Source organism: Lithobates pipiens, unplaced genomic scaffold (assembly GCF_037356315.1).
Source record: "Lithobates pipiens isolate NorthernLeopardFrog02 unplaced genomic scaffold, aLitPip1_a1.2 Scaffold_13, whole genome shotgun sequence".
Classification (NCBI taxonomy): domain Eukaryota; kingdom Metazoa; phylum Chordata; class Amphibia; order Anura; family Ranidae; genus Lithobates; species Lithobates pipiens.
The window spans coordinates 304,583,107-304,605,982 of record NW_027507718.1 but is presented as its reverse complement, the minus strand read 5'-3'; the positions used below and the strand labels follow the sequence as shown (position 1 = coordinate 304,605,982).

Sequence of the window (22,876 nt, the reverse complement as noted above, 5' to 3'; positions counted from 1 at the left end):
CAATCTTCAATCACCAAAAACATGCTAAACACCGCTAAAAATGCACGCTTACCAGAGGCAAGCGTTTAAACGCTCACTCAGTGTACACAGCAGGGTCTGCCAGATGGATCTCAAATTCCCAAAGGTTTAGGCTGAAATCACACTCGGAAGGCTCGCACAAATACAGATGGTCTCTCAAAAGACATAAGCAGAGGGACTTCCCATAGTGTGCATCAGGTATACAGCTTTATTCCAAATAAAAATTATATATACTCACAAACGTAAACAGGTTAAAATCACAGTGTATATGCAGGCCGGCAAGCGAGCGCCCGTTCGCTCAGGTTCTACATGTCTGCGTCAGCACGTCCTAGTCACCCGACACGCGTTTTGTCACACAATGACGTTGTTTGGGGTGCAGAACTACCTGCCTGTAGGATAACCTGGATTTTGGACTGTCTATGCACTTGTAGTGCAGTCAAAGATATCAGCCATAACCCCAATATCGTCTTTTGCAGCTGACAGCTGGCTTCCTCGCGCTTTCTGAAGAGGCAGACGGGGACATCCCCCCTCCCGTCGCTTGCTGTTGTTTCTCGGGCTTACCATTTCCGCTGGTTCGCCCAAGAAACAATATGATAGTGTGGCTGGCTGCTCCCATAAGCGATCAAGTAGTAGATACTCTTTGATCACATTTGTGGCCTTGGAGGACCGAAGCAACATCATGATATCACTTCTGGTTCAGGCTGGAAGTAAATAATTTTTTTTTAAAGCAAAAGATCAAAAAAAAGTTTTTCATTTTATCTTTTGCTTTTAAAGGAAAAGAAGAGATTTTGGGGTCTTTTTGGTCCCAGATCACTCCATAAAGAGGACATCTCATCCTTATTTCTATTACAAGGGATGTTTATATTCCTTGTAACAGAAATAAAAGTAATTTTAAGGGTCCTTTCACATGAGCTTGTCCATGTGTGGACTCTGCTTTGCTCAGCAGGGATCGATCTGCTGATCCCCGCTGAACAGGCTGATGATGGGTCTATCTCCGCTCACTGTGTGGAGATGGACCTGTTAAAGCCCCACTGTCCTCTATGGAGAGCGGATGAAAACGGACCGCCTGTCCATTTTCATCCGATCCTATTCTCCAGTCGGATGGAAAATAGGGTTTCCATCAATCTGGATTAAATGGAGCGGATTGGATTGAATATTGGCGGATGTCAGCAGGTGTTCAGGGGTGAATGGAGAGTCCGATCAGGTCCACCTGAAAAACTGACAGGCGGTCCTGATCGAAAAGCCTGTATGAAAGGGGCCTAAAAGAAATGAAAGGGACAGTGTAAAAATAAAAACTAAAATAAATAAGAAAACAAAAAGGTAAAGCGTCCCATTGCTTTGTCCTCACACGCATATGTAAGTTGCATACGCATATGTAAACAGTGTTAGGACTACACCTGTGAAGTATCGTCACGAACGTTAGAGCGATAGCAATAATTCTAGCTCTAGATCTCTTCTGTAACTCTAAATAGGTGCTTCTAGTTCACTAATCAGTTAAGGTTGACAGAAGGGGGGCTATAGTAATTAGCCCACCCACCATTCAGAACTTAAAAGCTTGGGCTCCATTTGGACTCAGGGCTGCGACTAATAGCCAGGTGTGCCCTGCAAGTCCACTCTTCACAGCAAGCCAGTTAGCGGTCTTCTTGCATTGCTTGGACTTACCTCCAAAAAGGTTTGATACTTATTCTCACTATGTTCTCTTGCAGCTGATCCTCCTGTCCATTTCGCCATGAGCCATTTGTCACGAAACCAAGATCCTCCTGTGTCCAATAGGCATTGGACCATCTGTATGTGAGTATAGAAAAAAAAAAAAAAAAGAGTACGCCACTGACAAACAAACTTTGCTTGTTTCAGCCCTGTCCTCTCAAAGCGATTAAGAAAGTCTTCAAGACGCTATGACAACGACGACAGTCCAGAGCGGAGGTCACATTCATTATGCCATAGGTCTTCAGGGAGGTCAAGGTCTCGGAGACATCATCACTCTCCTTCTCCTCCACTTTGGGCGTCAAGGAAAAAGTGCTTGGCTTGTAAGCACTGTACCACTTCCTGATATGTTGGTCGGTAAGGACTGTCTCAGGGACTAGGCGACAAACCAGGAACTGGAGAGTCAGCAGGTGGTTGATCGACTCAAGCAGACCATGAAGGACTGCTTTTCAGAGCTGGTGGCTATAATTCCCACTCAGCCAGTTCCACGGTGGCTCGAGTTCAAGACATAGAACACAGTATCCTGGGTCCCTCAGCTATCAGCACTCCTCTGCCTGCGTCAGGACGGACAGCTAGGGATTCACCACGGAGGGTCCCTCTGAGGAGTCTTCAGAAGACTTGGAACCTTCTGGCTTCAGTTTTTCTCTGGTGTAGCCATTTATTCAGGCGGTAAAGAATGCTATTGCCTGGGAGGATCCAGCAAAACCACCGCAAAAATCAAGAACATACTTTCCGTTTCTTAAGAGAAAGCAGATTGTCTTCCCGTTAATGGATGAAATTAGAGAGATTATAGAGGACCAATGGAGCAAAACGGACAAAAAGTTTTCCCTAGCCCATTTGACCAAGTTGTATCTATTAGCAGATACAGATACTCAGTCTCTGACCTTGATGCCGGTGGTGGATGCGGCAGTAGTGCCCTAGCAAAAAACGCAACTTTGCCGATGGAGGACTCAACTTCATTCAAAGACCCCCTTGATAGGAAAATTGACCTGGACCTCAAAATAAGTTACCTGGCTGCAGTGGCGGCCTATAGGCTGGCCATTGCACTAACCTCGGTTTCTAACGCTATCAGGTCATGGACAGAGAATGTTTGGGACAGCTCTGCATCAAGATGTCCTCAAAGACAACATAATTAAGGACAGCTTGGATGGCTGACTTGGACGAATGATCTGGCATCAAAGAAAAATTGGTGCAAGATTCTATTTGATGGAAAATCCATGTTTGCTGAGAAACTAGAAAAAGCTATTTCCTGAGTAACAGGGGGAAAGTGCGGGTTTCTTTCCGAGGATAGGAAGGTCTGGAGGACACGAGCCTATCTTTCTAGATTTCAACAGTCAAACTCCAGAGACTTTGGGAAGTTGCGACTGTTTTAAGGACAACAAAAGGTTGTGGAGAGGCACTCAGACATGCTTTCTAGGAGCCAGGAGAAATAAGACCCTCACAGCTCCCAAGGAGGGGGTGAAATCTTTTTGATGCCAGAAGAGCAGAGACACTTCCAGTAGGAGTCCGGCTAAAACATTTTTTCCCAGTCTGGGCTGTCAGATGCTGGGACCCATGGGTTCTATCAAGAGTTTAGTTCGGTCACTTTTGGACATTTTTTCATCAGCCTCCTCACACATCCTTCAAAGGAACAAAGACACCAGCCTCCCCGCAGAAAGCACTATCCTTAAGCCAGTTTATAATGTTACTTCAGCATCAGGGGGCAGCTGTGCCTTTCCCTTGATCAGAACGATTTACAGGGTTTTATTTCACCCTGTTCCTTGTACAGAAAAGAAAAGGTGGTTGAAGGCCAGTTATAGACCTGAAAAGGCTCAACAGATGCATCCATCTCGAGAGCTTCAAGATGGAGTCACTACAAAATGTCATCCAAGCCATACAACCAGGAGATTGGTTAATATCAATAGATCTGCAGGATGCTTACCTTCATATTCCTATTCTACCGTCTTTCCAAAAATACCTAAGATTCGCAGTGGACCGTGTCCACCTACAATTTCAGGCTCTGCCCTTTGGCCTGTGTACCTCCCCTTGGGTATTCACAAAAGTGTTGATATCTGTCCTGGTCTCTCTGAGAGAGAAGGGACTAAGGATTTACCACTCTGGACGATATCCTCTTGCTGTCAAACAACACAAATCAGCTTATAGGACACAGGGACATACTGCAGTCACTGTCAAAACTCGGATGGTTGATAAATCAAGAGAAGAGCCAGCTGACACCAACGCAGCACATGATTTATTTAGAGGCATTGTTCAATACATGCCAGGGCACAGTATCATTACATCAACCAAAGATGGTGGCATCATCCAAAGAGTGTCCAAAATCATGCGGAAGTCTCATCTAACAGCTTCACAGTGCCTGAGCCTCATAGGCATGATGTCCTCTTGTATACTGTTAGTCCTGTGGTCTCACTGCCATCTGAGACACTTCCAGACAGGATCTCTAGCACAGTGGAGGAGACAGCAATTCTCTCAGACAATTCTATTAACGACACTAATGTGCAGGAGCCTGCGCTGTCAGACGAATCCAGAAAATCTCTCCAGATCCCATCATTTGAATGCTCACTCATGGACCATAATTACATCCTATGCAAGCGGACAGGGGTGGGGTGCCCATTGCAAAGAAATCAAGATTCAGGGAAGATAGTCTTTTCCCACAGGAGGCATAGTATCCAACATCCTAGAGATGAGAGCAGCATCCCTAGCCTTGATCTCATTAACACCTCAGGTCAGGGGCCCGGAGAGTGCTTCTGCACCTAGACAACAGGGCAGCAGTCTCATATCTAAAGAGACAGGGAGGCATACACAGCAGTACACTTTCCTAGTAGTCACGTTTCTCAAAGGGGTACTAAAGATACGTCCACCTGTCAGGCTTCCCTTTCCTAAATGGGATCTTCCTCTAATACTAGAAGTATTATCCAGTCATCCATTTGCACCAATAGAATAAACCTCAATCTGGAACCTAACCCTAAAAACAACATCTCTTTTTGCCATCACACCTGGCAGAAGAATTTCAGAACTCCACTCCTTAGGAATAGTGGGTGAGCATATCTCTTTTTTTCCGGACAGAGTAGAACTTCGCTCTCTCCGAGGGTTCACACCTAAAGTTACCACACCAGCACATCTAATGGAGCCATGGGCGTTACCAGTTTTTACTGACTCAGAATCAGACTCCTGTCATGAGTTGGATATATCCAGAGTCCTCAGGGCCTACTTGGAAGCTACGGCAAAATTCAGGAACTCCGAGAGATTGCTTATTGTCCCGTGGGGCAGAAACAGTGGAAAGGAAGCTTCTGGCAGAACCTTGGCATCCTGGGTTGTCAAATTGATACACAATGTTTACAGGGTGAAGAATATGGAGCCTCTGTCTCAAGTGAATGCTCATTCAACTAGAGTGGTATCAGCATCATGGGCAGCGAGGGTGAACGTTTCTTTGGAAACAGTATGCAGGGCTGCCACTTGGTATTCTCGGCACACATATCTTAAGCACTACGTGTTGACCCAGGGGCTCTTACAACAGTAGAGTTTGGAAGAAAATCAGTTCATGCGGCTATGTCGGTGTCCAATTAAAATTTCTTCGTTGTGCACTAGTTATTTATCACAGGTATGCTGCCATGGAGGCACCAGGAAAATTGAAAATTGTATCATATTTATCGTGATTTTTCTTTCCTGATGCCTATCTCCATGGCAGAATACGCTCCCACCCTTGGTATTCTATGTTATGGAGATTGTTGGGGGAGGGACTACATCTTTAATTTATGCTATTCACTGGTCCTGAGGGAGGAGTTGAGATGGAGCTCTATCACAGGTATGCTGCCATGGATAGGCACCAGGAAAGGAAAATTATGGTAAATATGATACAGATGTTTTTTTTTTTAAGTTTTTGATACAGTGGAGAGGGGTTAGAAAGCTTGTCAGTTTTTACTGCTGTCTGTGCCCCCATTAAGGACATTCACTCTCTCTTTTTGTCCTGTTTACCATCATCATTGAAAGTGAAATTAAAAGAAAATCCCAAATTTTGGGTTGTCCCCAGAGAAGTAATAGAGGGGAAATCTTCCAATGGGGACACTAGTTCTGGTGGCCTGGGGGTCCCCCAAAAATTCCCTTAATTTGCAGGGATCTCCTCTCACTTCTTGTTTACCATTATCATTGAAAGTAAAAGAAAATCCCAAATTTTGGGTTGTCCGCAGAGAAGTAATAGAGGGAAATCTTCCAATGGGGACACTAGTTGGTGACCTGGGGGTCCCCAAGAACTTCCCTTAATTTGCAGGGATCTCCTCTCACTTCTTGTTTACCATTATCATTGAAAGTAAAAGAAAATCCCAATTTCCTCTCACTTCCCGTTTACCATTATCATTGAAAGTAAAAAAAAAAAATTTAAAAGTAAAAGAAAATCCCAAATTTGGGGTTGTCCCCAGAGAAGTAATAGAGGGAAATCTTCCAATGAGGACACTAGTTGGTGACCTGGGGGTCCTCAAGAACTTCCCTTAATTTGCAGTGATTTCCTCTCACTTCCTGTTTACCATTATCATTGAAAGTAAAAGAAAATCCCAAATTTTGGGTTGTCCCCAGAGAAGTAATAGAGGGAAATCTTCCAATGGGGACACTAGTTGTTGACCTGGGGGTCACCAAGAACTTCCCCTAATTTGCAGGGATTGCCTCTCACTTCCTGTTTGGCTATTGGACAGGAAGTGAATGGAAATCTCTAAAATGGGACACAGATGGCAAAAAAAAAAAAAACTGACAGGGGTTATAACCCTCCCTAAGGCTGCTTTCACACTGGGGCGAGAGCAGCGTCGGCGGTAAAGCGCCGCTATTTTTAGCGGCGCTTTACCGTCGTTTTAGCGGCGGTGCGCGGGCGCTAGCGGGGTGGTTTTAACCCCCGCTAGCGGCCGAAAAGGGGTTAAACCCGCCCGCAAAGCGCCGCTGCAGCGGCGCTTTGCCGGCGGTATTGCCGCGGTGTCCCATTGATTTCAATGGGTAGCAGCGGTATAGGAGCGGTGAATACACCGCTCCTTCACCGCTGCAAAGATGCGGCTGGCAGGACTTTTTTCACCGTCCTGCCAGCGCATCGCTCCAGTGTGAAAGCCCTCCGGCTTTCACACTGGAGTTAAAGGGGCCGGTTTTTTTCAGGCGTTACACAGGCGCTATTTTTAGCGCTGTAACGCCTGAATACCGCCCCAGTGTGAAAGCAGCCTAACTCTATCAAAAATGAAAAAAATAAGTTTTGTTCATAGTTTTAGTTTAAACTTGTAAACAGAAAGTGACAAAAACGCTTGGTCGGCAAGTACGTGAAGTGGAAATGAGGAACCATGCACACCTAGGACTACCTGTGACTTGGTCAGTCCATCACCATCTACATACAAAAGACATGTGAACTCAACCACCATGCACAGAAATCAGAATTCACACCAAGAAAGAGAGAAGTCAGTGAGACTGCGCACGCACACACAGCGTAGAGGACCCTCGTTTTAAGGGTTACTCCAGGACGCCCGCTCCCTCACGTGACCAGCAGCCCGGAAAGCGCCCCGAACTACAAGTCCCGTGATGCCCCGCGCCTCTGGCTGGCGTCCAGACCATGGTAACTAGAAAGTGGCCGCTGGAGGAGACGGCGACGTCACGAGGTGGGCGCGGCCACCTGCGAAGAGTTGTCCTCGTCTTTGCGGTGGTGTCTGTGTGGCTCGCTGTCCCCTCCTGCTGTTTGGAGGCGGAGTCCCCGGCTCTCCGGGAGGAGGGGCGGCAGCCGCTGTACAAGGCAGACTGAGGACCCGAGAAAGAGAGAGAGAGGGGGAAACAAAGAGCGAGCACCCCGGGAGGAGAGCGGCAGGAGGGAGCCCGGCTGACCGGCGGTGGCCGTGCCCTGTGCAGGTAACTAGCCCGGGACTGTACTGAGTATAGACATCAGTGACTGACAACACACCCACCCTCTATAGGGGACTTGTGTCAGCACTGAGCCGGGGACAAGTTGGCTGTCAGTGATGGAGGAGGACCCCCAATGTTAGGTGTGGGACACCCCTCATTATCAGGGCTTCCTCTCCCCTCATCTGTCTGGGTGGGGTCTGTGACCGTGGCCTGGCCTGTCATTGGCTGCCTCCCCCCTCTATGTTGTGTGCATACAGCCCCTGTGTACGTGTGTCTGCACGGCCAGACACGGATGGCTGGAGCTGCCCAACTCTCCATAGACACGGGGGAGGAGGAGGGCAAGACCCCCAGAAGACAAGCATGGCATTGCTGCCCTCTCAAGTGCCATCACTTTGCTTCTAGACCCTGCATCTCTTCTCCACTTTGCCAGTACTTTTCAAGCCTTGAGGTTATTTGGCTATGGCGTTCGCCTGCGTTCAAGACGCGTTTCCCACATTCAAATGCCACCGCCTGATTTTCAGGTTTTTGAATGCTGAGAACGCGCCCAAAAGGCACATTTATGAAGCCTTAAAGTGCAATTGAATGGAGGTGACGGGTTGCAGCAATGTCTACGGCTCTGGTGGCACACATGTGACCCGGGGGGGGGCCGAGCACTGCAATTTTGTGCTTTTTGTGTTACTATCGGGGGGACATCAATCTGTATTTCTCTATTGCCTTGTTATAGCAGTGGTTTCTAGCAGTCTCATGTAACATGTTTCATGTCAATGACTTTCTAGAAAAAAAAAAGCGTGTCCCCGGTCTCCCAACAACTGCCATAACATGTTCACAGTCTCTGGCGTGGCGCCCACTGTGTCTGACCGTTCTCTGGCGTGGCGCCCGCTGTGTCTGACCGTTCTCTGGCGTGGTGCCCGCTGTGTCTGACCGTTCTCTGGCGTGACGTCCACAGTCTCTGGCGTGGTGCCCGCTGTGTCTGACCGCTCTCTGGTGTGACGTCCACAGTCTCTGGTGTGACGTCCACAGTCTCTGGTGTGACGTCCGCTGTGTCTGACCGCTCTCTGGCGTGGCGCCCGCTGTGTCTGACCGTTCTCTGGTGTGTCTGACCGCTCTCTGGCGTGGCGCCCGCTGTGTCTGACCGTTCTCTGGTGTGTCTGACCGTTCTCTGGTGTGTCTGACCGCTCTCTGGTGTGGCGCCCGCTGTGTCTGACCGTTCTCTGGTGTGTCTGACCGCTCTCTGGCGTGGCGTCCACAGTCTCCGACTCTGAATATACACACACACACACACACACACACACACACACACACACACACACACACACACACACACACACACACATTTTTTATGTGTGTCTTCTTGGTGATGTCATGGGCCACTCCAGAGGCCAACCATATCATGAAAGTTGACCGTTTAATGTTCTAGACATGATGCTAATGTGTTGGTGTATATATACTGTCCCCTCCATTGTGGTTTTCCTTACCCAGTGTGTTGGCAGTCAGTATGGGAACGTTAAACACAGTGAACACTAAGTTCATGTGAAACATTATTATTATTATTATTATTATTATTATTCAGGCTTTACATAGTGCCAACAGTTTAGGTAGCGTCTTACAACTTGAGGGTAGACAGTACAAATACAATACACTTTAATACAGTAGGAATCAGAGGGCCCTGCTCCTTGGAGCTTACAATCTAAGAGCTGCATCTTGGGGCTCATTTTAGGCATTAAATACGTACAGTTGAGTCATGTTTTTTTGCGCCCCCCCCCCCCCCCCCCCAAACCTTGAAGGGGGTTGTAAACCTATGTGTTTTTTCACCTTAATGCATCCTATGCACCCTGTGGCATTGACTGACCTCCCAGCCCCCCATCTTGCTTACCTGAGCCCTGGAACTTGACCCAGCAGGGGCGCGCTGTCTCTCTGCCTGGGGTACTCGGCTCTTGATTGGATGGATTTATAGCAGTGCGGCCATTGGCTCCCACTGCTGTCAATCAAATGTAATGATGCAGGCGCTCGGGGCGGGGCCCAGTCATACATTTGGCAGCTATGGATGCCGAATGCTGGATTTGGGAGCGTGGCTGCAAGGTAACCCCCTTGGGAGAGTGCTTCTCCTAGGGGGTTATCTGATGTGGGGAGGAACCGTGAGAGCCGCTGGGGGACCCCAGAAGAGCAGGTTCAGGGCCACTCTGTGAAAAATGAGCTGCACAGTGGAGGTAAGTATATGTTTTGTTAATTGAAAAAAAAAAAAAAAAAAAAAACACCCCTTACAATCACTTTAAGCTACAAACGCAGTGGACGGGGCTGACCGTTGTTGCAGTCACATCTGCGGTGAAAGTTATCCCTCCTGTTGTGTTTGGCAAGAATCAAGTGGGGATGTGCTGTAAGCATGTGCAATACACGTGATAAAGGGGTCCTACATGGCTCCAAAACGTTGCTTTCTGCTGTAATGATGTGATCGCTAATAAAACTTCGGACCCATTTTTGGAGACCCCCTGGGGTGCTGGTGACGCCTTTTGTTTTAACTTTAAACGGTTCCAGCTTGGTAACTACAGCACCCACTTGGTTGCAAAGCCACTTCAACAGGAACGTGTGCGTTGGGATTAGTATGTTCAATACATGTGATTGTCGCAAGTGGCTGCTGCATTTATGGGGCTAAAACGGGTGGTAAGGAGGCATTATTTATGGGGGTAAGACTGACATTGAGGTGGCATCATATCTCCTCCTATCACTGCCTGTTAATGCCTCTGAAAAAATGATCCAAATGTAAATCACATTTCAAAGATGCAAGTCTAAACTTAGCCTCGCTCTTCTGGATTGAAAGCTGGTGGGGAGTCACTACTTTTGCCTTTTTTTTTTTTTTTTTCCCCGTCTGTCCTTCTTGCATTCGATTTGTTAGGCTTAAAACTAAACCCTGCAGGACAGGCTCGCTATTTGTAGATGATATGGTTAACTGTTAGTGCAGAGGAAGCTTCTTCACATACATATTGGCAGTTGTGGGCATGGTTGGTGTACACTGGCAGGCTTGATGTGCAGCTGATTTGTCATAGGGGTGGGTCATTAGAATTGTGTGATCTGGATTTGTGTTTAAAAACCAATGTTGTAAAAACCAATGTTGTAATAACTGGCAAGGAAAAGAAGGAAAGCCCAGTATGCAGTTGTGAGCAATGTGCTTCTCCTGTAAGGTGAAATGCGGCAAAGCATGATCCATGTGATGGAATAGATGAAAAGGGCAATGCCAGACACATCAGACATGTCATTCCCACCGCTCTCCAGTGTCTGGGCACATATCTCTCATTCCCCCCCTCCCCCCCTCTCTTTTGAAAATGCAGAGCTGGTATATTGATTATTTCAGTGGAATCTAAACATATGTTATTACGCAACTCGTATACATATTTATTAACTCATTACCAAGAGAATTCTTAAAGGAACACATCCCATTTTCTCTTAAATACCCGTCTGTCATCACTTTTTTTTTTTTTTTTGCTAAGCAAACAAACCTTTTCCAAGCTGTCATTTTTGTCAGTGCCTAGAAAATGCATCAACTATCCTGACTGTTACCTAAATTCCTTTTGTTATGTCTCTGTTGTCCTTGTAATGTCAGTGACGTTTTTTTTCACTTTCTTTTTTCTCCTGTGAATGTCTTCATTTTTAGTCATCAATATTGACACATAGTTTTAAAAATATTTGTATACTGATTCTGCTAAGGTTTGGAGCTCCCTAAGGCCTCATGCAAGCCAGGCGTTTAGCTCCTGTACATCAGAGCTGGTATTTCATGTAACTGGAATGCACAGGTGCATCATCCGGCCCTGCTGCCAGCACCCCGGGAAGGTCTATGAGAGGCTGAAAAATGCAGGGGCCGCATGCTGTATTGAGTGCTATTAATGTTCAACTGTCTAGGGACAAAAGCCTGGAACAGAAGAATTCCGAGTTCTGGGCCTACGTCCCTAAGCACCAGTACCATGCGATACAGTGTTCAGCCGCTGCGTTTTTTAGCCTCTTATAGACTTTTACAGGGTGCTGGTAGGTACTGGATGGTGCACTTGTGCATTCCATCCATGTGGAAATGCTGGGATCTGTGGCAAAGGGGCGCAATGCCTAGTATGCATGAGGGTTAAAGTTGTTCTAGAGCAGGGGTCTCAAACTGGCGGCCCTCCAGCGGTTGCGCAACTACAAGTCCCATCATGCATTGTAAGGCTGGCGGTTACAAACATGACTCCCACAGGCAGAGGCGTTGTGGGACTTGTAGTTTCGCAACAGCTGGAGGGCCCCCAGTTTGAGACCCCTGTTATAGAGGCAAAAGGCTTTTTTTTACCCTTTATTACATTCTCTTTTTTAAAGGATAAGTTCTCTTTTTGCAACATGTTACACCTATATTCAGGGCGTAACATGTTCGAACAGACTGACTCTGACAGCTAGCGGGGATCTTCTTCCCTCCCCCTGCGCTGTGAAGTGCCATGGTAGTTCATTCTCATCCTGTCAGCTTGTATCTGCCTGCCTGGACGGGATGTACGGGGTACACAGATACACTAGCAGATCTGCTGGAGACCTGCATGGCACCAGCGATTCTTTGGTGTAATGCTTTACATGCTTAAAAAAAAAAAAAAAAATTGTAAATGCACTTTTTTTTTTTTCCTGTAGAAAAATTGTGCATTCCCCCCCCCCCCCCCCAAAAAGTTAACTTATCCTTTTTTTAAGGTTAAAAAAAAACAAAACGATTTTCAATATCTACTCCCCCTCCCTCTTAAACACTTACCTTAGTTTTCTCTCTGTCCATCGCTGTCCCATCTCCAATATCTCTTCTTCCCTTCCCTTCTTTCTGTATTCACAGGTGGCCCTTGATGCCAGTGGGAACCATTGGCTCCTGCTGAGGTCAATCCTTTCCTGTGAGGAGGGGGTGGGGCCGAGCTGTGTGTGTCTATAGGTGCACCCATATGAGTGTCCCATAGCAAGCAGCTATAGGGGCACCTCAAGAAGAGGATAAGCCGTCAGTGGCAGCAGGAGAGACCCCAGAAAATGAGGCAAGGGGCTGTTCTGTGCAAAACCATTGCACAAAACGGGTAAGTATAACATCTTTTTTTTTATTTTGGCAAAAATTACTGCTTTATGTAAAATGAAACTACAACTACGTTGTCACTTAAATTCATTCATGGAACAGATTTTCTTTAGCACCTGTGTATTCAAAAGTACCTTGAGATATTTGACGTGTATGGTGCTTTGCAGTGCAGCCTATTGCCCTTTTGTTGGCTATCATGTAAGCCAGAGGAAAGCAATACAATTTCAGTTTGTAGTGGTGGTTGTGTGTGTGGGTTTTTTTTTTTTTTTTGTTTTGTTTTGTTTCCTGTGGGATTACATTACAGCAAGTCAGCTGTGTATTGGAAAATATCGGCCTGTATTCCCTTCCACATGTTTACCCATGCTATTAAACTGTTGTCATTTAGCTATGGTAATTAGAGGTAAGTAAATTAAAATCCACTCCTTGTTGGTTCACATTTGTTAGTTCATTGGTAACTAAAGTATATGTCATGAACTGCTCTTATTTGCTCCCTTAGGCCAGCCATAGATGGAGCATTTTTAGTTGCAGGAAAGAACATTGCTCAATTCCCCACATTAAAGTGGTTGTATACCTGCACATGAAAAAATAATAATAAATAAAAAAAAAAAAGGAAAAAGAAACAAAAAAACCCTGCAAGGCAAAGGCATGAGCTAGTATGCAGCTCATACTAGCTCATTATGAAATACTTTCCTCAGAATGAAGCCCCTGTATCGGGTGCCAGTGCACGCTGAGGGAGCTGACATCTTACCCTTGGCGTGTCTTCCGGGTTCGCGGCTCCGCCACTGGGAGTGGCCGGAGCCGCGATGACATCACTCCTGCACATAAGTTTTCTTCCCTGCAAGGTCCGGCACTTCTGCCGGACCTTTAGCCGGGCATTCAGAGCGCATGCACCACCGACATCAACGGCTGCATGCAAAGGGAATATCTCCTAAACCGTACAGATTCCTATAATAATGCTTACCTGTAAAATGTCAAATTTGGGTATACAACCTCTTTAACACAGCTTAAAGGGTAACTACTTTCATGGAAAAAAGCAAATAAAAAAATATAGTGTATACAATTGCGACACAAGTAATTTTGTAATTGAATGTTATTAAAAATTACCTTTTCCTTTTCAAACTGCAGCTTTAATTTTCTGTGAAATGCAATATGGCTACCTGGAGGTGTTCTGTGTTCTGCTTGTGTGATTGGCTCACTGATTTCCCAGAAGTCTGCACTGAGATAAAAGTAATATTTCAGGCATTCCCTGGAACAAAAATGATTTTTACTGCGATGCTCCCAAGGAAATTGCATCTGAAGGGATTCAGACCCTGCTGTTTTCCTCATTGGAGCTTTGCACGTGCAGCAGCTGGTTGATAATTAAGAAACCACTCCCATTAGACTCACTTCTGAAGAAGGATGCAGACAGACACCCAGGGATTTTTTTCTCAGAATAACAAAGTAGCAATCCAACAATTTTTTTTTTTTTTTTTTTTTTTTTTATTTTTTTAATCCCTCCAATGTACATAATACAACAAAAGTGGAATTGCTCTCTAAAACTGGCCATAGTCCGAATCTCAGCCAGTTTAGCAGAAACTGACCAAGATTCGATCCATGTATGGGCAGGCTAAATGTACCCAAGTTGATTGATCGATCAACTTGGGTACAACCATCCTGTCGGATTTTACATGTGATTTATTGCTGTGTTCACCCTGCGGGGACGGGTCCTGCTGGGGGAAAGCAGTAGCTTAGTGGGATTGATTATCCCATCAACACTCACTGTTTTGTTGGAAGAAACATGCAATTTTCTTTCCTGGTTGCAGGAAATAAAATCGCTCAGTCTATGACCTGCCTTAGAAGTACTTTTGTTATATCTGATTGCAAAGTGTAAAAGAGACCAGTGGATCATGTCTTCATATACCATATTTAGAACTGTCCTGTGTTTTTTGCAAAATCCTGTGTTATCTCAAGGAGAATAAAGAAGTCTGGTAAGAACTATTCGCCTCTTTTTACAAAGATAGTATTTAAAAGAGAAGTATGGCCAAACTTTTTTTTTTTTTTGGTCGTACTTCTTCTCTTCTGGGTCACAGGAGTTGCACTTACTTTTCCACTCCTGTCACCCAGAATCAACTGACAGCTGGTGTCGGTTGAGGTCACAGAGCTGCTGCATGCTCTGGAAGGATCCCGACAATGTCAGGATCCACCCAATTCCCTGATGAGCAGCTGGCTCGGCCTCTAAGCTCCCTGCTGAGAGCCTGAGCTAGTCACTCCATTTCTGGTTCTCCAGTGAGTGGAGGGGCAGAGCTATGAGCTCTGCTCAGAGTGATCCAAGAACTGAGCGATCAGCGGTCATGTGATTGCTCAGGTCTTGGAGCCAGCAGGGCACAGCTGCCGTGTCAAACTGATGCTGCAGCCAGAGATTTGAGTATAGTTTTTTTTTTTTTTTTCCCCACACTTTTTCTTTAACCACTTGGGTACCGCGCTATTGCCGAATGACGGCATTAGCGCGGACCTAGATTTCCGGGACTACGTCTATTGACGTCGTCCCGGTTACGAGCGGCCTGCGCGCCCCCTGAGGGGCGCGCGCGGCGCGCTCTGTGATCGGCGAGTCCGTGAGACTCGCCTGATCACCGATCCGTGTAAGGGGTCGATCCCAACCCCTTATCACGTGATCAGCTGTCAGCCAATGACAGCTGATCATGTGATAGAACGGAGCCGGTAATCGGCTATTATTCCTCCTCGCGCTGACAGCGCGAGGAGAAAAAAAAAAGCCGATCACCGGCGGCCGTGATCGGGACATCAGTCCCGATCACGGCCAGCAATGCAAGGCACCACATGCCACCTGCCAGTGCCCACCTGCCTCCCGCAGTGCCATCCTGAAGTTTAACTAAAAGTAAAAGTAAGTGCCCCCCGTCTGTGCCCACAGTGCCACCCACAGTGCCACCCACAGTGCCACCCAATCTGCCTCAAAGGTGCTGCACCCCAGTGCCGCCCATCAGTGCCCAGCAGTGCCGCCCATCAGTGCCCAGCAGTGCCACCTATCAGAGCCACCTATCAGTGCCACCTATCAGTGCCCATCAGTCCCATCTATATGTGGTACCTATCAGTGCCCATCCGTGCCACCCATCCGTGCCACTTATCCGTGCCACCCATCCGTGCCATCTTATCTGTGCCCATCTGTGCCCATCGGTGCCGCCGTATCTGTGCCCATCGGTGCCGCCGTATCTGTGCCCATCGGTGCCGCCTTATCTGTGCCTATTAGTGCCGCCTTAACTATGCCTATCAGTGCCCACCAGTGCAGCCCATCAGTGCCCACCAGTGCAGCCCATCAGTGCCCACCAGTGCAGCCCATCAGTGCCCACCAGTGCAGCCCATCAGTGCCCACCAATGCAGCCCATCAGTGCCCACCAATGCAGCCTATCAGTGCCGCCTTATCAGCGCACTTCAATGAAGGAGAAAAATGACCCGTTTGCAAAATTTTATAACAAACTATTAAAACATGATTTTTTTTTTTTTTTTTTTTTTTGCATCTTTTTTTGTTTGTTTAGCAAAAAATAAAACTCCGAGCTGTAACTAAATACCACCAAAAGAAAGCTCTATTTGTGGGAAAAAAATGATAAAAATTTCATTTGGGTATAGTGTTGTATGCCCGCGCAATTGTCATTCAAATTGCATCAGCGCTGAAAGCTGAAAATTGGTCTGGGACTGAGGGGGGTTTAAGTGCCCAGTAAGCAAGTGGTTAAACATGTAACTATAGACCTGCATTTAAAGCAGAGTTCCACCCATTTAAAAGTCAGCAGCTACAAAAAGTGTAACTGCTGACTTTTAATAAACAGACACTTACCTGTCCCACAATCCAGCGATGCGGTAACCCAAAGCCTTTGCTCCTCTCCCCCTCTTCTCTTATTTGACTGATCAGTTAGGCTGCAAACTACTGATATAGAAGAATATTTCTGTTCCCGACGTATACCTAGATCTGGGTTTAGGACAAGAGATTTTGTTATATAAATTCTTGAATCTGATGCAGTGATTATTTCTATTTTGGAATCCTAGTGTCCATTTTTCCTGAGAGCCGGTGCAATTTATCTGGCCACTGCAAGGGACACCTTTCTGCTTGAGGACCACAGTGGGACAAGAGTAAGGTTCCCATTATATTTGGGCTGGTGTTTTGAGTGGGCTCTTTTTTATTTTTTTCTCTCTCCAGGATCTGTGCTAGAAGGCTTAATGCAGTTGTCAGCATAGTGGGGAATCCCTTCACATTCATTGACTCCAGCTATTGGTATTTCTACCTGTAAGTCTTTCACTTGGTGTATTTTAGGGGGAACGTCTGTTAATCTCAACAGTGTAGGCCACATCTTTTGTATAATGATTATGGTCATAGACTTGGCAACTTTGGAACCATTTGATCAACTGGGGGGATTTTCAACAACCAAATGAAGGGAAATTCTTTTTAAGTGGCATTCATGTGGCTCCAATCCATTTTCACTGCAAGTGTGATCACTAACTTGCTGGCAACTAGGAAATGATTAAAACACTGGGTGAAAGGTTGCTGCGGGCTGTTCATTTTCAGGTGACCCTTTCACTGAAAGCTAATGGAAAGCTTCCAAAATTAGCAAGTATAGGCAACTTAGTTGTGACGCTTTCAAATTCTACTCACATAAACATAAGAATTATGGGTAAGGCTCAACATGTTTACAGTGCACTCCCATGTCAGTGAAAGTATTTCTTCACTGACCTGTACACATGTATGTATGCAAGTGGCTGCATTTATGTGTATCCTATTATATTCTATTATGTCACTAACTAACACAGGCATGCCGTATCGTTGTTGGTAGATTTTTTTTTTCTTTGATTAAAGTGTCATGGCAAACTTTACCCAATGCTAAAGCCTAGAATGCAAAATGTATTGTATATTGCAGCTTACTAGTCTTTTTAATATGGTGATTGCATTTGATTTTTTTTATTTTTTTTTTTTATTTCTTTTTTTTTTTTTCCTGTGCCAAGGTGACAAAGCTCACACCCAGTCTGTCGGGCAGCACAGTGGTGTAGTGGTTAGCACTTTCACCTAGCAGCAATAGGGTCTCTGGTTCAAATCCTAACTGTGACTCCATCTGCCTGGAGTTTGCATGTTCTCCCTGTGCCTGCGTGGGTTTCCTCCGGGTACCCTGGTTTCCTCCCACACTCCAAAGACATGCTGGTAGGTTAATTGGATCCTGTCAAAAAATTGGCCAAGTAGGTCTGTGTTTGTTAGCTGTTTGTCTTGTGCAGTGCTAGCTGTCAACACACTGCGTCCTTACAATGTTGGCTTTACCTAACAGTAGCCTTGACATTGTAGTACCTACCTGTGTCCACCAGCAATATCTCTCAATGACCGGTCCCCAGAGCTTTTTCTATTCACCCCCGTGATAACCAGATGTTGCATTTAGTTTTTCCTCTGAAAAAAGACTTGCATGGCATGAGTGGCCTGATTAAAGGTAAAGGGTGTACTATTAAAGTATTTGAGAGATCATGTTAAACCCTATTATCAAAAATCATTGTTTATTATATGCATTATGGCCTCCATCTATTGTGACAGCAAGCTGCCTTTCAAATTATAGCATGGGTCAGCTGTACCATGTCTGCACATGTGTCTTAGCTGAACTCCAAGCAAATGGCTAAAAACCCAGGTGTAACAAATATGAGAGCTGTTTCCCCCTACTAATGGATGGATGGATGTTTCTATACAGTTCTGAGATTCCCACAGCCCTGTCTAGTAGAGTAGTGGACCTCCTTCCTACCCCCACCCTGTAACTGGACTGTGAAAGGTGAAGCAGCAGACTGATGCACTCCATTCTCTCCTCCTATGAGCATGCTCCTTTTATTGCAGCACACCTGCTTGGCTGCTGCTTCTTTCTCCCCTGCTCTGAGCTTTGCTGTACAGCGTGTACAATAAACTGCAAACATCTGGAATATAAAGCTGATATCTCAACTTCAGGTACCGGTATTTTATACTGTTTGTCTCTAAAAAAAAAAAAAAAAAATGTATGCTAGATGTGGTTTACTAAAAGATCAGCATGGTGTAGGACTCCACAGGTGCATGGTAAAGCATCTCTGATTGGACAAGAGGTGACTATCACAAACCCCTTGTCTGATCACAAAACGCCTTGTATCCTTTCATTAAAATTCAGGAAGTTTTCTCAAAGGTGGAGCTGCACGGTCCTGAGTGTCAATTTTATTGGTGGAACGTTAGCAGTGACATCGCCATCAGAGGTTGCATGTTAGTAAGGAAGCAGCAGTAATCAGTGGTGCACAGAGCATTACAGGATGAATATATATATATATATATATATATATATATATATATATATATATATATATATATATATATATATATATATATATATATATATATATATATATATATATATATATATATATATATATATATATATATATATATATATATATAATGTGTGTGTACCTATTTAATACCCCTATAATGTTCTTTCCCATGCTTCAGCTTTAAGACACACAAAACCTTGTGTGCTGCTCAGTGTTGGGCAAGAGGGAGATCCTCTCACCTTACATGACAGTAATTCAGGAAGTCTGAGTACGCTTTATCTTATTAGGACATGCCAAGTAAAACAATGAGATGCAATGAGCGTGGGCAAGGTTTTCGGACCAGAACATCCTTTACACGTTGCACTTGAGCTCAGTTCACATTGCTGCAGTGCAATTTTGACTCGCTTTTCAGTATAACTATGTAGTGCGAGTTTGCAACTTTGCATATTCAATGGGGTCGCACTGCAAGTAGCACAGTAACCTTTTCCAAAGTCACATTGATGAGAAAAGCCCCATTGAGTATAATGTGTTTTTTCTTATCCTGCGACTAGTCACACTAGTGTGAACCAGCACTTAGGCCCCTTTCATACTATCGCGACTCTAATGTTGCGTGATTTTGCTGCAATTTTTCCACAATTTCAGGGAATGTGTAACTACCATCAAAGTCGGACCAAAGTAGTACAGGGACTACTTTGAAGTTGCACAGATATGAATGGTACTCGTTGGAAATCATGGGGTACGACTTGCCATGTGATTTTGCAGTCCCAAGTTGCAGGACAAGTCGCACAGGTGTGAAAAGGGCCTAACTTTACAAAGCTGAGTAAGCAGTGTGGGGGTGTTCTGTTCATTTTTCATCAAACAGGATCCTCCTGGTCCTTATGGTAGCTAGAAGTGCATGGTTCCTGCACTTTAGGTAGAAGTCTGGCATTATTTGGTGAGCACTAATTACTTGTGATTCAGTAAAGAGATCTGGAATATGTGCGCTTAAGTGATCAAGGTAGACTGCAGTTTACAAGCAGAGTGTTTTTTGTCATGTAGACTGATAAGGTCAGCCGCTATCATATTTTCCAGTGTCCATTTATCACATTTCGATTATTAGCAGCTTGCATTTTTAGGTTTGCTCATTAACTGAGGAAAGATATTCAAAAGATTAGCTAGTAGACTCAACACGGATTTGTAATCTCAGCCATTTAAAAGCATGTGGTCAGATAATGTATTTGCACCACAGGCTGAATGTTCCCGAGCAATCATTTTATGTATGGTAGATGCTTACTTTAAAGTAAAATTCCAGCCTAACAGTAAGTAGTCTTAAAATATTCCCTCCCCTATCCTGCTACCTATGCTGCCTAACCTGCGCAAAAATGATGTGTATACTTTCCTATTTCTAGCCCCCTCTGGTCTGGTCATATGATCCCCTGTGTCAGTGAGTGGTGGCTGCAGGGGAGAGGAGGGAGAGCCGACAACGACTAGGACATGGGAATCTGAGTGACTGCTACCAAATTCCCAGCTGTTGTTGAGCTCTCCCTCTTCTTCTCTGCAACCGGCGCTCACTGACACAGGAGATCACTGGACTGGAGTGGACTAAAAATAGGTAAGTACATCATTTTTACACAGATTAAGCAGCATAGGTAGTAGGCGTGCATGGGAATATTTTATAAGACTATTTAGTATCAAGCTGGAATTCTACATTAAAGTAGAACTATGCTCAAAAGGAGAAAATTCATGTAATATGTAAAATACATGTTTCTCTTTGTTTTGCATATAAAAGCAGAATATTTAGAAATGTACCCTCCCCCCCCCCCCCCCCCCCCCCAACTGCAGTTGAAAGCCCTTAAGACCCCTTTCACACTGGGGTGCTTTTCAGGCACTACAACGCTAAAAATGGCACCTGCAAAGCGCCCTGAAAGAGCGGCTGCTGTGTCTCCAGTGTGAAATACCGCCGGCATAGTGCTGCTGTAGCAGCGCTTTGCTGTGGTTTTAACCCTTTCTTGGCCTCTAGCGGGGGGGTAAAAGTGTCCTGCTAGCGGCCGAATATCGCCGCGAAATTGGCGGTAAAGTACCGCTAAAAATATCAGCATTTTACCGTCCGCCCCAGTGTGAAAGGGGTCTTAATCAGGAGATAGCCCAGCTTTTTCTGTCTTCAAATGCCCATGTTCCCTTTTTTGCATGTATGCCGCTGCTCTGGACTACAGTGTGGTGTCATGATGTCACTGGGGGCATTGCTATTACACAGAGCTGCACGATTCTGGATAAAATGAGAATCACAATTCTTTTTTTTGTTTTTTGCTTAGAATAAAGATTACGATTCTTGCGGCGTAACATTATCTTTCACATTATACAAATAGGATTGGGCTAAGGTTACTGTTTGTTTTTATTTTTTTAATTCACTAAAGTGTATTTTTTATTTTTTTCCCAAACATTGGCATTTGAAAGGCCACTGTGCAAATACAGTGTAACATAAAATATTGCAACGATCACCATTTTATTCTCTGTTAAAAATTTTTTATCTCAAATGTTTGGGGTTCTAAGTAAATTTTCTAGCAAAAAGTACAAATTTTACCTTGTAACCAACAAGTGTCAAAGTTTGGTCTTTAAGTGGTTAAACTGACCTCATTTACAGACTGATGTTCATTCCTTTGATCTAAGAAGAACTAAGATACATTGTATTTCTTCTCTACCTCTCAGCCTGAGGAATGTTGATAAGCATTTTGTCTGATACTATTATATTATTTCTTTTTTTTGGGGACAGCTGGGCTCTGCACTGTTTAAATTTTTTATTTTTTTTAAACGAATAATCGTGCAGCTCTACTATAACAATTCCTGTGTTCCCTAGTGCAGTGGTGGCGAGCCTTGACACCCCCAGATGTTTTGGAACTAAATTTCCAATGATGCTCAACTACACTGCAGAGTGCATGAGAATCATGGGAAATGTAGTTACAAAACATCTGGGGTGCCAAGGTTCGCCATCACTGCCCTAGTGTGTCAATCATATAAGACTCTGCACGTTCTACCCTCACAGTTGACCTGCTCACGCCACACCCATACCCCTCCCATTTCCGGCCCACTGCTACAAATACCCCCGCCTGTAAAATCACATACCTCAGATCAGGATGATTCCGTTTTACATAACACACGGCCAGCTATCAAGGCTATTCACTTGCAACACCCTTTCAAAAGAGCATGACAATGGCTTTACTAATAGATGGGCATGTGTTATGTAAACTCCTCCCACCATTGCTAGCATTATCCAGCAGCAGTAGAACCGTGTCAGGTGTTTTGATTGTTTGCCTTTTTTAGATGTACTGTAAGGGCTTGTTTACTCCAGATGCAGTCGAATGAATGTATTTCAGTGAGCCTAGTTTGCACTATTGCAATGCTTTCAATGCTTAAAACAGTACAACATGCTGCATTTTTTTTTTCACACAAAAATACAGGCAAGTAAATGCAAAATAAATCCTTAAAAATGCACAGCATACAAGATGGAAATGCAGCATAAATGCTACAAATACATATGCGGACCTGCACAAAGAACAGGGGAATTGTGGTGTGAATGAGCCCTAAATGGTCAAAGATGCATAAGATTTCCATAGGTTCATAGTACATCATTTTTGTGCTGAAAGCAAGGAATGTGCGGTACATAGCAGCCAATCAGATGTTTACTTTTAAACTTTCCAAACGGTCTTGCCAAAGAAAAAGTGAAAGTTGATTGGTTATTTTGAACACATTCCTTCCTCCAGCTTTGATAAATTAAGACACTGTTGAATCCGGCTTGGCCACAGCAACCGTTTTTTATATATTAGGACTTCCGCTTTTGAACGGTATAACCGATCTATTACCTCACACATTTTCTAGTTCTACTGTCTTCCCAATTCAAACATAAATAAAGCTTGTTAAGTGCTGTTTGCATATGAACCGTTGCATGTGATTAACAGTGTTTGCATGCTAACGGCT

General features: G+C 44.8%; 1 protein-coding gene across 1 annotated transcript in view; it reads left to right on the top strand.

Annotated features, from left to right (window-relative positions):
- The first annotated feature begins 7,363 nt into the window (after positions 1-7,363).
- ANKRD50 (ankyrin repeat domain containing 50) overlaps positions 7,364-22,876 on the top strand; it is a 102,392-nt gene continuing 86,879 nt past the window's right edge. The window contains exon 1 of the mRNA XM_077476877.1: positions 7,364-7,584. The gene's annotated coding sequence lies outside the window, so the exon portion shown is untranslated. The remainder of the gene's footprint in view (positions 7,585-22,876) is intronic.